This window comes from Mobula hypostoma, chromosome 5 (assembly GCF_963921235.1).
Source record: "Mobula hypostoma chromosome 5, sMobHyp1.1, whole genome shotgun sequence".
In the NCBI taxonomy this organism is placed as follows: Eukaryota; Metazoa; Chordata; class Chondrichthyes; order Myliobatiformes; family Myliobatidae; genus Mobula; species Mobula hypostoma.
Genome location: NC_086101.1, coordinates 163,818,196 through 163,830,419, shown reverse-complemented (window position 1 = coordinate 163,830,419; position 12,224 = coordinate 163,818,196). Strand labels below are relative to the sequence as shown.

Here is a 12,224-nt window from a genome sequence, read left to right as displayed (position 1 = left end):
TGAAGAAGACTGGTAATGGAAAGCTGGATAAGCATTTTTTTTTAGTTAGCTTGTTAGTTCGATATTTATTTAGGCCTTTAGTTTTTTTGTGTTGGCACAGTTTGTGTTCTTTTGCACATTAATTTTTGTTGGTTTTGTTTTTTGTGTAGTTTATCATTGACTTTGTTGTATTTACTTGTTATACTGTGAATGCCGACAAGAATCTCATGGTTGTATATGGTGACATATATGCACTTTGATAATAAATGTACTTTGAATTTTTTTCTGAGGGGCAAGGAAAAGAGGAACGCTGCTTGTTTGCCAGTTCATTTATAAATTCCACAATTGGGAAAACAGTGAAAAAATAGAAATTTTTACGAATAGAGTTAGATAAAGAAAGACAAAATGGAGTTTAAGTAGGGCATGAATATGGTCATATGCTGGTTGGATACGTTGCACCTTCTAAGTATTTCTGTGTAATTACAAAACAACCTAGAAGTATCCATTGCAACGCTTCTATTATTTCATAAATCAGCGGCATTATGTTACTTAAAATACATATAAATATCTCCTAGACTTTCAGTGGTTATTCATTTAAAGAGTTGTCAGAATCAGGTTTACTATTACTGGCATATGTCATAAAATTTGTTTTCTGTACGGCAGCAGTACATCGCAATACATAATGGAAAAAATCTGAATTACAGTAAGTATGTCTGTGTATATATACACACACACACACACACACACACACACACACACATATATATATAAAATAAGTAGGCAAAATAGAGAAAAAGTCATGAAATAGCATTTGTGGGTCAATTTCCATTCAGAAATCGGATGGCAGAGGGGAAGAAGCTTTTTCTTGAATCATAAGGTGTGTGCCTTCAAGCTACTGTACCTCCTTTCTGATGGTAGCAATGAGAACAAGACATGACCTGAGTGACGGGGTCTTTAATGATGAATGCCACTTTACTGAGGCATTATGCCTTGAAGATGTCCTGGATACTATGGAGGCTAATGCCCATGATGGAGCTGACTAAGTTCACAACTTTCTGCCGCTTCAATCCAGTGCAGTAGCCCCTTCCCACCCCCACCCATACCAGGCAATGATGCAGCCAGTTAGAAAGGTCTCTGTGGTACATCTGTAGAAATTTGCAAGTGTTTTTTTCAGAAGACAGATGTTCAAAGACAGATGGTTGTAAGTCCTTGGAGATTAAACGCGTTGCAGGAGATCCTGAGCAAAGTGTCCAAGGTTCAGTCAACCTTTGTCACTTCAGCAATTTTCTTCCTTCCATCCTAAGTTTGGAAGCCAGGATGCTGCTGAAGCATACGCTAAGGTAGGTCACACGTAAACAACCTGGACAAAGTCTAACGTAACCTTGGCATTTTCAAGTAGCCCACAATCAACACTTTGAAAGCAAAAAGACATTGTGGGTGTAGGATTGGGTGAGAGGCTAGTTATTCCTGCTCTGAGGGATTCATCTGCCGACTCCCTAATCACAAGGCATAAGTCAGAAGAGTGATAAAATATTCCGACCTGAATAACTGCAGTTCTAACAACACTGGAAACCCTTAATGCACTTTAACGGACAAGTCACTCAAAACTCTAAAGATTTCTTCATTCTTCCAAAAATGCACTCCAGCTGCAGTGTGTAACAATGCATTGCAGTTTCTTATCACAACTCCTCTGAAAGCATCTACCAAGCTTGTGATCTTTACTGTGTAAAGAAAAATACCAGAAAAGCCAAGCAGGAATGCAACCAACTCGATGTTCCCCGCGCCCCCCCGCCAGTCAAACACCACCTGACCTGAACATGCATCAGCATTCTGTCATTGTCACTGGATCTGGGTCCTGGAAAATCTTGAGTTCCACCAGTAAAATGAAAGCAATGGATCAATAAGATGAATCACCATCAATGTCTTAAGGAATAGGCAATAAATGCTAGCTTCGCTGGTGATTCCCGCAATCCAATTAGAAAATGTTTAATGTGGAGGATTGTTGTCAACAGCAAACAAAGCAGTGTTGTCAGATGTTCTTCAGCTTCTCTATCCAAACTGTAGAATTATCGATCCACCAATCACAACTTGATTCATTTTTGTGCTCAGATCTGTCTTTGAAGATAAGGACAATCTTAATATAAGAATTAACTGCTTTTCTCCCTATTTTATTTTCCTTTAGAGTTACAGCACTGTGCAGGCCCTTCCAGCCCAACGAGCCCACGCTGCCCAGTTACACCCCTGTAACCAATTAACCTACCAGCCCCTACATCATTAAAGCCGTGCAATTATGAGGAGAACATACAAACTCCTGACAGCCAGCTGCAAATGTGAACCCACGTCGCAGGTGCTGTAACAGTGTTACGCTAACTGCTACACTACCGTACCGTTTCTATTTCCCCAGGTTTGATTTCAAAACATTTAAAGTGTCCTTATAAAATTAATATTGAATCAGGGAAAGGGACTGTCCAAAATTAATACTTGCAAATAACAATGAGAGAAAAAGGTAATTTCACAGAAGAGTTACAAGAGCCCAGGACTATCTATCCTATCATACTCAACGAGGTAAATAGGAACACTGAATTTACCTAAGTGATAACTTACTGAAGTTTTCTTCGGTAAGAAACATTCCATTAGATTAGAAACTTATTTGTGCCAAATTCTGCTTTTGTAAAAGAAGGAAAGCAGTTAGTTTGATCTATGAAGCCACATCAGGGACAGCAACATTGAGTTGTGTAGGGTGGATCAAGCCTGAAAACAACAGTCTGAATTTCCCATATTGTAGTGGCAAGCACAAGGGTGCCAAATTTTCAATTGACGTGAAGCAAAGATTTAGAAGACTGTGTTATATAATATTTCATCCTCTATTGATATACTATTTGTACTAGGCATTGGGCTTGAATTTTGGGAGTTTTATTCTTGGCTGCAAACAGGAGGAACTTTTTGGTGTTCATGAGTATTTGACAAAATTGGCATTATCAGTGATTTTTTTAAATGTTTTTGATATTAAACCTTACACAGCATTTTGAAGCAATATGTGCCATTCTTAAAGCAGAAGTAAATTCTGCAAATTTAATATTTATTGTTGGTGCAGTTTTATTAATGAAATTAAAATTTAAAAATATATATAGTTGTCAGAATGTGATTTTTAGCTTTATTTATTAAAATGAAAAATTCAAGCTTTATAATAGTGATATTTTACTCTGCCTCTGAAATTAAAACTTTTGAAATTAAATCCTTTTTCCTGGAAATTTTGTTTCATGTTATTTTGAGTATTTTGAGAGGAAAATATTATAATACTGTATTATTTATATTACATATAAATTTATATTTATAATACTGTATTGTAAAATTATTTCAGTATGCTTATTGTATTTCTTCTAAGTAGGTCTAAATAATAGTTTTGACATGATAAGGTCTGAGAATTTCTATTTTCAACATTTCAGTATGAATAAAAAACATTGCTGGCAAACATGGATGAATGTAATAGAAAAAGATATGAAGTCTTCAACACAAATATATATTTAGAATTCTCTTAAAATATACAGTGATGCCTTCAGATGATATATAATTGTAAATATTTAATTTGCTTATGGCAGTAAGGCACTGTTTTCTATTCAGTTGTATAATGTACAATCCTTTAATGCCTTCACCTCCCTGCCTTTATTTCTAAAATCCTTAACAACCTTGCCTAACAAAAAATTAACAATCTAAATTATGAATTGTTTGATTTACCTGTTCTCAATGGCTGCCATGTATCCTGCTTCCTTTTCTGAAATGGTTGTTTAGTGAAACTTAAATAGAACAAATTATGAACCAACACATCAGAGTTAGAAAATTCAGCAACACGCTCTGAACTACCACAGCTTGGTAACAAGACATCCTCTGGAAAACTTCCTTTTGCAAACTTCATTGGTTGGTGTCTCAACCATTTTTCAATCATTAACTTGTATATTTTCACCCCCACACTACAAGTAATTCAGCTTTTTTCTATTAGATATATTTTCTTCCTTAGAATACATGAGTACACCTTTACCCAATTCTATAAATTCGTTTTGGGCATTTGTCAATTATTATTCAGGGTGCTTTTCTTCCCACTTGGACCATTATTCCTAGTCCTTTATTTTATATTGTCATTGAACAGGTCAAAGCAGTGGCCCAATGCCAATATATTAGTCTATATAAATGATTTTCATGGGCTAAGATTGGCCACACAACAAACCTGGCAGTTAAATGAGTTACTAAGTTGTTAATTTGTAGCATTATACCAGTAATTGAGCTGATTAGTATTGGGAAAATGAAGTATACACTTCAATGTCAGTAGCCTGTATCTATAGTTAAAAAGCAACCTTTCTTTTTCATGTGGCCTAATTAACATGGAATCATGCAGCATAGAGAATGCCATGACTCTTTCAAAGGAAGGTCACATTCTCCTCTTCTTTAAAAGCACTGACAAACCTTTTTTTTAAATATTAGCCATTAAGATGGAAGATATGTAACTTTAAAAATGGAAAGTGTGATTATAAAATTGCCAGATCAATGTAATTTTGAGTTTTCTAATAATACTGATAAAGTTTGAAGGTTAACAATGGTCTGGTTTTTGTGTTATTAATAATGATGCTCACAGGATCAGAATTACTATGGAATAACTTGGCCAGGAACTTTAGAGTATGTGCCATTTTGCATGAAAATTCAGCAGGTCCAGGTTCGCCAAGGGATACACTATTACATGACCTTGCCAAATGACCTGGGCTTGAAATACAGTCATGAAACTGTATTTACTCACTAAACATGTCAAAATAAGACATGCTGCAGAAGGTTGTAAATCTTGTCATCTTGGGTACTGGCCTACAAAGTACCCAGGACATCTTCAGGGAATGGTGTCTCAGAAAGGAGCATACATTATTAAGGACCTCCAGCACCCAGGGCATGCCCTTTTCTCACTGTTACCATCAGGTAGGACATACAGAAGCCTGAAGGCACACACTCAGTGATTCAGGAACAGCTTCTTCCCCTCTGCCATCCGATTCCTAAATGGACATTGAACCCTTGGACACTACCTCACTTTTTTAATGTACAGTATTTCTGTTTTTTGCACGCTTTAAAATCTATTCAATATATGTATACAATACTGTAATTGCTTTACTTATTTATTATAATTTTTAATTGATTTATTATTATTATTTCTCTTCCATATTATGTATTCCATTGAACTGCTGCTGCTGTTAACAAATTACATGTCACATGTTGATGATAATTGATTCTGATAAGTTGGGATTGGTGCACTTCGTCACAGATAATTTTGTAATACATGTTAATTGATAATTATCATTAAACAACCTCAGGCTCAGGAAGTAAAATGTTTGAACACGCAGACTCATTTTTTCAAAAATTAATTATTGTTGGCCAATGACTTAGAGAACTCTCTGCTGAATAGAATAAATCTTCTCTCTAATCTTCAAAAACATTGTGGACTAATGTACCCGACTGCAAAATCCAGACCAATACGTTCAATCAGTTATGGAATCCCATATTTCAGTCTGTCTTTTGATACTTCATATAAAAAAAACATTAGCACACAGAAAATAATTTTAATGCACATTTCCAAATAAAGTAAACAAAATGATATATTGTTTCTTTATCAGTCACTGATATCAACAGAACAGAGTTATCGCTAGCAAATGAGACAGAACTCTATTACTTTCTGGGGTATTTATGTTATTATGGGATAAAATAGGATGAAATGTCAACAGGGATTTGAAGATTGCTTTCAGTGCAGGAAATGGGGTGGCTCAACCTGTCTGCATGCGATTGAAGTATTTCTGCCCTGCAATTCTCAATAAAGGGAAAGCAAATTGCTTGAAATGTCATACTTTATTAGAGACCACACACAAATCTTTAGGACTTTGCCTTACTGGAGAAGAGCTACAAATAATATGAACATGACAGGTTTCCCCATTAGGGGGTTGAGAGTAGCTGAAAATCCAAATTGATGGATCATGGTTTGGTACTATTGAAATAGCAGCCATGTGAAGAAAATATCTTGGCCTGATAAATAAATGGTAAATCTAGAGGTACTTGAGGTATGCACTTTGGGGACCAAATGATTTTGAAAAGGATGAGAAACACATGAAATGGTTCTTAAAGAAAACACCCCATTATTCCTTTGGCATTTCACCTCGATAGAATGTTGATAGTTGTCTTATTTTTACTTGTTCTTTTCACTGTCCTTTATCTCATTATCACTCTGTCTCTAAATTTTTTTTTTGTCATTGTTCAGTTTGGGAAAATTAGCAAACTTAACTATTCTGCCTGCAAATCAGCATTTTGAATCAGTGGTTACCAGCTGTAAACCATATTTAACAATTTGTTTTCCTCAGAAATGTACTGAGCTCACAGTCACTCTATGGGTGGCTGAGCCCAGGAAGGTTGGAGTGCATTTTAGTGTAATGTATAGTGCACACTTACTGCAGTGTAGATGGAGTGAGCCTATTAGTCAATAAAGGATATGGGTGAGATCAGGACTCTACATTTAAATAATTAATTAAATTTACTTTGATTAAATTAATGCATAAAATATGAAACCAGGTGAGACAGAAAATTCAAGTGAATATACTTGTAGTTTATGAAGAAATACCTAGAAATTGGGTAAAGAGTTAAAAAAAGGCACATGAGGTATAAAGTGGGAAAAAGTAAAGTTGTTCATTTTGGAAGGAAGAATAGAAGTTTTACTTAAATGGAGAGTAATTGCAGAAAACTGCAGCAAAAAGGGAGTTGGGAACCATTGTACATAAAACACAGAAATGTAGCAGACAGGTGCAGCATCTAATTGGGAAGGTCAATGTAACGTTTGCTTTTAATTCAAAGGGGTTGGAGCATTTAAGTAGGAATGTCTTTCTGCCACTTAGCAAGGCATTATTAAGACTATCGGAGCAGAATTAGTCCACTCAGTCTATCAAATCTGCTCTGCCATTCCATCATGGCTGATTTATTGTCCCTCAAAATCCTATTCTTCTGCTTTCTCCCCATAACCTTTGACTAATCAAGAACCTTTCAACCTCCACTTTAAATATGCTTAATGACTTGACTTCCACAGCTGTTCATGGCAATTAATCCACAGATTCATCACCCTCTGGTGAAAGAAATTCCTCCTCATCACTGTTCTAAAAGGATGTCCCTTTATTCTGAGGTTTACCTCTGGTCCTAGACTCACCTGCTATAAGAAACATCCTCTTCATATCCACTCTATCCAAGCCTTTCAATATTTGATAAGATTCAATGATATACCCACTCCCATTCTTCTAAATTCCGGTGAGTACAGGACCAAAGCTATTAAACACTCCTCATATGTTAAACCTGATCACAGTGAATAGCGATGCTGGCTCGAAGGGCCGAATGGCCTACTCCTGCACCTATTGTCTATTGTTTATTGTCTTTCATTCCCAGAACCATTCTCGTTAATCTCCTCTGGACCATCTTCCATGCCAGAACATCTTTTCTTAATAAAGAGCCTAAAACTGCTCACAATACTCCAGATGTGATCTGAGCAATGCCTTATGAAGCCTCAGCATCACATCCTTGCTCTTATTTTTTTAGTCGTCTTGAAAACAATGCTAGCATTGCAATTGCCTTCCTCACCACTGACTCAGCCTGCAAGTTACCCTTTAGGGAATCTTGGACGAAGACTCCCAAGTCCCTTTGCACCACTGATTTTTGAATTTTCTCCCCGTTTAGAAAATAATTTACACTTTTATTTCTTCTACTAATGTGCATGACCATACACTTCCCTACACTATGTTCCATTTGCCACTTCTTCACCCATTTTTCCAATCTGTCCAAGTTCTTCTGCAGTTTCTGGGCTTCCTCCACATTATTTGCACCTTCAGCTATCTACATATCATCAGCAAACTTGGCCACAAAGCCGTCAATGTTGTCATCCAAATCGTTGACAAATAACATAAAAAGCATTGGTCTCAATACCAACCCCTGCGGAACACCACTAGTCACCCATAGCCAACCAGAACAGGCCCACTTTATTCACACTCTTTGTCGACTGTCAGTCAGCCAATCTTTTATCCATGGTAGCATCTTTCTTGTAATACCATGGGCTTCTATCTTGTTAAGCAGCCTCATGTGTGGCACCTTGTCAATTGCCTTCTAAAAATCCAAGTAAGCAACATCTACTGACTCTCCTTTGACTATTATTGCCTGTTATTTCCTCAGAGAATTCCAACAGATTTATCGGGCATGATTTTCCCTTAAGGAAATCATTCTGACCTTGGGCTACTTTATCAAGCATCTTCAAGTACCCCAGAACCTCAGCCTTAATAATAGACTCCAACATCGTCCCAACCACTGAGGTCAAGCTAACTGGCCTATAATTTCCTTTCTTCTGCTTCGCTCCTGTCTTAGTTACAATTTGACATGTGTAATTTTCCAGTCATCTGGAGACATTCCTGCATCTGGTGACTCTTGAAAGATCATTACTAATGCCTCCACCATCTCTTCAGCCATGTCTTTCAGAACCCTGGGGTGTAGTCTGTAATGTATGGATCTAATTATTTTAGGACAATGACTCACCTTAGCACTAATTATTGACTGATAACTTACACATGTGCATTGATTTGTTGCTCTTTCTGCAAAGTGAATATACAAGTTGGCTTCACCTCCGTGTGTGCCTTTATTTAATTGATACGTAGTTGTACAGACACAACAAATTGGCAACGAGTACGAACCTGAATATCAGCAAATATCACCATCTGCACCAACAGTTACGAGGTATCAGAATTCGGAGGAAGGGAGAGAGGAAAGAGTGAACCAGTTTGGAGAATGCGGTCATTGATGCTAGAAAAGGACATGTGAGTAACAGTACACAGTGAAAGATGCCCAACTAGCAAAGCTAAAGTAAAAATAACGTGATGAGGGCCTTAGTCAGGAAAGTTGATAAATGTGATAGTGCTAATGAGGACTGGTAATTGTATATTGAGTGGGTTGAACCGTATTGTAATGCTAACAACAGGGATGAGGAAAAGAAAGTCTCTACACTTCTTAGCTTAATAGGTGCTAGAACTCAGAATCAGAATCAGGTTTATTATCACCGGCATGTGTCGTGAAATTTGTTAACTTAGCAGCAGCAGTTCAACACAATACATAATATAGAAGAATCAGAAAAAAATAATGACAATAATATATAAATAAATAACAGTATACGTATACTGAATAGATTAAAAATCATGCAAAAAACAGAAATAATATATATTTTTAAAGTGAGGTTGTGTTCACAGGCTTAATGTCCATTTAGGAATCGGATGGCAGAGGGGAAGAAGCTGTTCCTGAACTGCTGAGTGTGTGCCTTCAGGTTTCTGTATCTCCTACCTGAAGGTAACAGTGAGAAAAGGGCATACCCTGGGTGCTGGAGGTGCCTCTCTGATAATGGACGTTGCCTTTTTGAGATGTCCTGGGTACTTTGCAGGCTAGTACTCAAGATGGAGCTGACTAAATTTACAACCCTCTGCAGCTTCTTTCGGTCTTGCATCGATATGTTGAGACCAGGTTAGGTCCTCAGAGATCTTGACACCCAGGAACTTGAAACTGCTCACTCTCTCCACTTCTGATCCATCTATGAGGATTGGTTTGTGTTCCTTTCTCTTGCCCTTCCTGAAGTCCACAATCAGCTCTTTCGTCTTACTGACATTGAGTGCAAGGTTGTTATTGCGACACCACTCCACTAGTTTGTATATCTCACTCCTCTACGCCCTCTCGTCTCCATCTGCGATTCTACCAACAACGGTTGCATCATCAGAAAATTTATAGATGGTATTTGAGCAATACCTAGCCACATAATCATGGGTTTATGAGTACAGCAGTGGGCTAAGCTCACACCCCTGAGGTGCACCAGTATTGATTGTCAGTGAGGAGGAGATATTATTACCAAACCACACAGATTGTGGTCTTCCGGTTAGTAAGTCGAGGATCCATTTGCAGAGGGAGGTACATAGACCCAGGTTCTGTAACTTCTCAATCAGGATCATGGGAATGATGATATTACATGCTGAGCTATAGTCTATGAACTGCATCCTGACATAGGTGTTTGTGTTGTCTAGGTGGTCCAAGGACGTGTGGAGAGCCATGGAGATTGCATCTGCTGTTGACCTATTGTGGTGATAGGCAAATTGCAATGGGTCCAGGTCCTTGCTGAGGCAGGAGTTCAGTCTAGTCATGACCAACCTCTCAAAGCATTTCATCACTGTAGATGTGAGTGCTACCAGGCGATAGTCATTAAGGCAGCTCACATTATTCTTCTCAGGCACTGGTATGCTTGTTGTCTTTTTGAAGCAAGTGGGAACTTCTGCCCGTAGCAGTGAGTGGTTGAAAATGTCCTTGAATACTCCCGCCAGTTCATTGGCACAGGTATTCAGAGCCTTACCAGGTACTCCATTGGGATCTTCTGCCCTGTGAGGGTCTCTTATTAGAGTCTGTTATACAACTTAGTAACCTCTGAAAACCCAGCAAGCAAGACATTCAATTAAATTGTTGCAAGTTTACAAAATCATGAGCCCAAAACCACTAGAAATAGCTGAGAGATTTAGATTTCACAAAAGGAACCAGTCAAAAGAGAAAGCATTCCTGAATACTCCGCAGAACTCTGCAAACTTTCCCAATACTGTGACCTTAGAGATGGACTTTCTGAGGCATTAAAGGACAAGCTTGTATATGGCATGCATAGTCAAAGCACTCAAAAGAGGCTACTGTCAGAAAAAGACTTAACCTTAGAACTAGGACTGACCATTGTAATATTGTTAGAGACTGCAGCAGAACTACAGAAAAAAAGTTTAGAATGTGAAATACACAAAATGTCCCCGAAAGGTGCAAAAAGCCAAAAATGTTATCGATGTGGCAAATCCTCCCATGATGCAAATGATTGTTGGTTCAAAGAAAAAGTTTGCATAAAGTGTCACTGACAAGGCCACTTTTTGACTGTGCAAGTCAGTCAAAAAGCACAACCAAAGTGAAAAATCACACAGAGTGAAAAGTTTCAAACACAAAACTTAACAAAGGCAAAAGATGACTTAATGTGGAACTGAATCAGACAATATAGAGCCTGACAAAGGTGAGCTGTCATGCCTAGAACTGTATAGCATTACTGCAGATTGCAAAATCATATGGATCACAACAGATGTGTCTGATGTAAAACTGAAAATGGAGCTGGATACAGTGTCAGCTTTACCTATAGTTTCAGAGGCTGACTACAACAGACTGTTTTCTAAGCTACCATTGGAAAAGACCTTGGCGACACTAAAGACCTACACAGGTGAAAAAGTGTCTCCCAAAGGCAAACTGAAGTGAATTGTGACATATGGAGGCCAAACACAGCAGTTAGAGCATTGTGTATTGAAAAGTGGAGAGCTAGCACTTTTTGGATGTGAATGGATGAGAAAAATCCACCTGGACTGGCACTCAATCAAAGTTCATAATGTGTCATCAACAGGCAACCACAGCCCAAACAGTAGCACTAAGCTGAGACTGTCACAGCTACTTAATGCTAATGAGAAGGTGTTTGAGAAAGGTATTGGTAAACGCAAAGGCACGAAGGCCAGAATTAATCTGGAGGAAGCATCAAACAAAGATTCCATAAAGCAAGTTCAATACCTTATGCACCACGTCCTAAAGTGGCTGTTGAACTTCAGAACTTGGAGGTGTCCGGTATTCTCTCCAAGGTGGAGTTGAGCAATGGGCCATGCCCATTGTCCTGGTGATTAACAAAGGGAAGACCGGAGCTGTTGGCATATGTGGGGATTTCAAGGTGAGCATCACCCCGGTGCTGTGTACTGTGCAGTATCCCTTGCCATGATTAGAGGACAGTTTTGCATCTTTGGCGGGTGGGGAGAGGTTTTCAAAAATTCATTTGTCACAAGCCTGTCTACAAATGGAGATTGAGGTGTCAAGCAGGAAGTTCCTCACAGTCAACACTCACAAGGGACTATTGCAGCATTATTGTCTCATCTTTGGCATCGCATCAGCCCCAGCGATTTGGCAAAGAGCAATGGACCAAGTGCTCCAGGATATCCCAGGAACCTAACGTTACCTTGATGATATCATCGTTACTGGGAAGAATGATGAAGAGCCTGTCCAGAACCTCGGTAAACTGCTTTTCAGGCTGAGTGAGTATGGTCTACGCGCAAAGGCAGAGAAACGTGAGTTTCCCAAGAATGAAATCTCGTAATGTGGACATGTCATTGACAACC

At 38.3% G+C, this 12,224-nt stretch overlaps 1 protein-coding gene across 2 annotated transcripts in view; it reads right to left on the bottom strand.

Moving 5' to 3' along the window:
- The window catches only part of pde8b (phosphodiesterase 8B), a 341,898-nt gene that overhangs the window by 298,140 nt on the left and 31,534 nt on the right, over positions 1–12,224 (bottom strand). The window contains exon 1 of one of the 2 annotated variants that reach the window (XM_063049294.1): positions 3,715–3,760. The exons of the other annotated variant lie outside the window; for it this stretch is intronic. The gene's annotated coding sequence lies outside the window, so the exon portion shown is untranslated. Of the gene's footprint in view, positions 1–3,714; positions 3,761–12,224 lie in introns of those variants that run through there. 2 annotated transcript variants of the gene reach the window in all.